This window comes from Papio anubis, chromosome 8 (genome assembly GCF_008728515.1).
Source record: "Papio anubis isolate 15944 chromosome 8, Panubis1.0, whole genome shotgun sequence".
Taxonomy (NCBI): domain Eukaryota; kingdom Metazoa; phylum Chordata; class Mammalia; order Primates; family Cercopithecidae; genus Papio; species Papio anubis.
The window spans coordinates 28,241,579-28,246,635 of NC_044983.1; the positions used below are offsets into that span (position 1 = coordinate 28,241,579).

General features: G+C 44.8%; 1 pseudogene; it reads left to right on the forward strand.

Moving 5' to 3' along the window:
• The first annotated feature begins 1,144 nt into the window (after positions 1–1,144).
• On the forward strand, positions 1,145–2,410 carry LOC101007227 (annotated as a pseudogene).
• The last annotated feature ends 2,647 nt before the right edge of the window (positions 2,411–5,057 follow it).

Consider the following 5,057-nt stretch of genomic DNA (forward strand, 5'->3'; position numbering starts at 1 on the left):
AACTATATCAGTCATGTTCCCCACATTGATCTACATATTGATCCTCTGTCAAATTCTGTCATTTTGGCAGAAATAGACAAGCTGATTCTAAAATTCATAGGGAATTGCTAAAGATGGAGAATAGCCTAAAACAAAGATGGAAAAAGAAGAACAAAGTAGGAAAACACAGTTCCCCATTTCAAAACTTACAACAAAGCTACAGTAATCACAACAGTGTGGTATTGGCATAAGGATAGACAGATCAACAGAGTAGAACTGAGAGTCCAGAAATAAATTCTTACATCTATGGCTAATTGGTTTCCAACAAGTTTGCCAAGGCTATTAAATGAGGAAAGAATCCTCTCTTCAACAAATGGTGTTGAGACAACTGGATATTCACATACAAAAGAATGAAATCAAACCCCTACCTCACACCATATGTAAAAACTAATTTGAAATTGATCAAAGACCTAAATGTAAGAATAAAAATGATAAAACTTTTAGAATAAAAAATAAAACATAAGTACACGTCTTCTTGATCTCAAACTAGTTTTCTTAAATATGGCACCCAAAGCACAAGCAACAAAATAAAAAATAGACAAATTGAACTTCAGAATAAGAGGCTTTTCCACATCAAGGAAACTATCAAGAAAGTAGAAATGATAACCTACAGAATGGGAGAAAAATATTTGCAAACATATGTCTGGTAAAGGCCTAGTATCCAGAACAGAAAAAGAATTATTCCCCGTCCCCTCCCCTCCCCGCGGCCTCCATTCCCTCCCAGGGTCGCTTCGCAGAGCTGCTGGGAACCCTGCGGTGGCAGCACTTTTCACGGCAGGAGGGGGAGCTGGGCTCCGAGCTGGGCTCCGGAGCTGAGCCGCCCGAGCCGGAGGGACTGGTTGGTTGAGGGAGAGAGGGAGGGAGTCCCGGGCTGCCCAACCGCATGTTCAGCCCTATCCGCTCCTGCGGGGAGTCCTGGGCAGGTGGGGCGGGGGTCCACTAAGACCGCCACCGGCCCCTCGGCGCTGACGGGACCGCGAGGGACGCACCCGCCGAAGGCAGCCCCGCCGAAGGCAGACGCGGCCCGGACTTCGTCCTGAGCAGCGGGCGCGGGGCAGCGCAGCGGGAGGAAGCGAGAGGTGCTCCTCTCCCCGGAGTTGGAAGCCCCTTGGCCGGGTCCAAAATGCGCAAGAAGAAGCCAACGCCCATCCAGCTGACCCCGGCCCCCCACGGCTCCGCGGTTAACGAGACCAGCTCTGCGGAAACCAACTTGGAGGCCTTGCAGAAGAAGCTGGAAGAGCAGCAGCGAAAGCACCTTGAGGCCTTTCTTACCCAGAAGCAGAAGGTGGGAGAACTAAAGGATGACGACTTTGAGAAGATCAGTGAGCTGGGGGCTGGCAATGGCGGTGTGGTGTTCAAGGTCTCCTGCAAGCCTTCCAGCCTGGTCATGGCCAGAAAGCTAATTCATCTGGAGATCAAACCCGCAATCCAGAACCAGATCATAAGGGACCTGCTGGTTCTGCATGAGTGCAACTCTCGTGGGCTTCTGTGGTGCATTCTACAGTGAGAGGTGAGATCAGTATCTGCATGTAGCACATGGATGGAGGTTCCCTGGATCAAGTCCTGAAGAAAGCTGGAAGAATTCCTGAACAAATTTTAGAAAAAGTTAGCGTTGCTGTAATAAAAGGCCTGACGTATCTGAGGGAGAAGCACAAGATCATGCACAGAGATGTCCAGCCCTCCCACATCCTAGTCAAGTCCCGTGGGGAAATCAAGCTCTGTAACTTTGGGGTCAGTGGGCAGCTCATCAACTCCATGGCCAACTCCTTCATGGGCCCAAAGTCCTACATGTCACCGGAAAGATTCCAGGGGACTCATTACTCTGTGCAGTCAGACATCTGGAGCATGGGATTTTCTCTGGTAGAGATGGCAGTTGGGAGGTATCCCATCCCTCATCCAGATGGCAAGGAGCTGGAGCTGATGTTTGGGTGCCAGGTGGAGGGAGATGCGGCTGAGACCCCACCCAGGCCAAGGACCCCAGGGAGGCCCCTTAGCTCATAAGGAATGGACAGCCAACCTCCCATGGCAATTTTTGAGTTGTTGGATTACCTAATCAACGAGCCTCCTCCAAAAATGCCCAGAGTGTTCACTTTGGAATTTCAAGATTTTGTGAATAAATGCCTAATTAAAAACCCCGCAGAGAGAGCAGATTTGAAGAAACTCATGGTTCATGCTTTTCTCAAGAGATCTGATGCTGAGGAAGTGGATTTTGCAGGTTGGCTCTGCTCCACTGTCGGCCTTAACCAGCCCAGCATGCCAACCCATGCTACTGGCGTGTAAGTGTTTGGGAAGCAGCAAAGAAAGAAAGAAAGAAAGAGAAAGGAAAGAAAAAAAGAGGAAGGAGGGAGGGAGGGGAGGTGAGCGAGGAAGGGAAGTGAGAGCAAAAGAAAAAAAGAAAGAAAAAGAAGGAAAGGAAGGAAGGAAATAAAAAAAGAAAGAAAGAGAAAAGAAAGAAAGAGAGAGAAAGAAAGAAAGAGAGAGAAAAGAAAAGAAAGAGGAAGGAGGGAGGGGAGGGAGGGAAGGGAAGGGAGAGGAAAGAAGAAAAAGAAAGAAAAAGAAGGAAAGAAATGAAGGAAAGAAAAAGAAAGAGAAAGAAAGAGGGAGAGAAAGAGAAAGAGAGAAAGAAAGAAAGAAAGAAAGAAAGAAAGAAAGAAAGAAAGAAAGAAAGAAAGAAAGAAAAGAAAGAGAAAGGAAGGAAGGAAGGAAGGAAGGAGGAGGGAGGAAGGAAGGGGAGAGGAAGAAAAGAAAAGAAGGAAAGAAGGAAGGAAAGAAAGAGGAAAGAAAGAGAAAGAAAGAAGGAAAGAAAGAAAAGAGTGGAAGAGGGGAAGGGAAGGAGTGAAAAGAAAGAAGGAAGGAAAGAAAGAGGAGGAAAGAAAGAGGAAAGAAAGAGGGGAGGAAAAGAAGGGGAGGAATGGAAAGGAATGGGGGAATGGAATGGAAGGAAGGAAGTTATTCAACCTATGAACAACAGTCCATAGACCAGATTTAACACCCAGCTCCAACCAAATCCAAATCCAACCATTTGAATTAGGGCAAAAATTTTAGCCTCTGAGTCTCAGTGTCCTATATAAAAATGGAGATAATAATGCCTGCCTCATAGAGTCCTTAGGATTAAATGAGCTAACGAAAGTAAAGAACATATAATGCGCCCTAGAATGTAATAAATTCTCAGCAGTGAAGAATTTACTGCTGGGTGCAGTGGCTCATTTATAGAATCTCAGCACTTTGGGAGGCTGAGGTGGGAGTATCAGTTGTGTCTAGGAGTTTGAGATGAGCTTGGGCAACATAGTGAGACCCCGTCTCTATAAAATGATGATAATAATAATACAATGGCATCAGCAGTAGCTGGGAAAGTTATTTGCTGCAAAGAAAGACAAGTGTCATGAGTTTCCACTTTGCATAATGTGTTCGCCAAAATTACAGCTCTATGTTAACTTCAGTCTCTCTGCCTATACAAATCTTTCCAAAACCAACTTAAATCTCATCTCAATTAAGCCTTTCCAGTTACCCACACTGAAGATACCTCCTCTTCCATTGAACTTCTCAGAAAAAGAAAAAAGAAATGACGCAAAAAGAAAAGGTACCGCCAGGTGCAATGGCTCATGCCTGTAATCCCAGCGCTTTGGGAGGCCAAGGCAGGAGGATCATTTGAGCCCAGCAGTTCGAGACCAACCTGGGCAACAAGGTAAGACCTTATCTCTGTAAAAAAATAAATAAACAAATATTAAAAAAGAAAAGGCACTAATTTAAAAACCTCTATCTCCTACCATAACTTCTTTCCTTTGACATCACTTTCTCCATTTCCTTCCACATTTCTTTGACCTCATCAACATCCCAAAAACAATGACATTGCTACTTTTTTTTTACCCAGCACATTCCATCTCATCAAGCTGCAATTCCATAGTCTAACAATACATTTGCTGTCTTACAAATACCTTCAGCTCCATGACCTTCTCCTTCCAAAGCAGAACCTGCACTCTGCACAGATCCAATATCCACCTTACCTCCTCTATGCCTTGAACTTGAAACATTAGTTATGACTGGAGAAAAACATCCAGTTAGGCAGAATGGTAACAGGTCAAATTAATAGTGACCATCCTCAAATGTACACTCGACCATGCCCAGAAATTTTCTTAAGTATCCTCTATTAAAACCTTCTCCCATTCTCCATTAGGATTTCATACCTCTCCACTCCACTAAAACTCTGACTTCCTGTTCCATGTAGCCTCAATTGATCATTCCTCACACTTCATGAAGAATACAGAACCCATCAAGTACCAAGTCATCCCTTGTATTTTAGCCACCAATTCTCCATTTGCAACTACAGTCTTCTTTTTCCTTCTATTACATAGAAATGCCTTTCCCATAATGAAAGTTATACTTCTACATCTCTGCTCTAGATTGAATCCTCTTTTCACTCAGGGCCTTGCCGCATACCAAGGTGTGAATATGGTGATCTGGGGGTTTTCTTTTAACTTTTACATAAGTGATTATGGGGCCAGGCGTGGTGGCTCATGCCTGTAATCCCAGCACTTTGGGAGGCGTAGGTGAGAGGATCACTTGAGTCCAGGAGTTTGAGACCAGCCTAGGCAACAAAGTGAGACCCTCATCTCTAAATATAAATAAATACAATATGATAAATAAAAGAAGCTATCATGGATTACTTACATCGTTTTTAAGGAAGAAATTAAGAGGGAGGTGTAATCCGTTGTCATCAGAAAGTTCTGGCATCCTTGGAGAGGATCTAACACTACATTGTCATTTTGGGTCAACATTCAGCCACCAATTCAATTTTGGGGTAGGAATAGAAATTAAATTCTGCAGCCGGGCACGGTGGCTACGCCTGCAATCCCAGCACCTTGGGAAGCCAAGGCAGGTGGATCATGAGGTCAGGAGATCGATACCATCCTGGCCAACATGGTGAAACCCTGTCTCTACTAAAAATACAAAATCAGCCAGGTGTGGAGGCACGCACCTGTAGTCCCAGCTAACTTGGGAGGCTGAGGCAGGAGAATTGC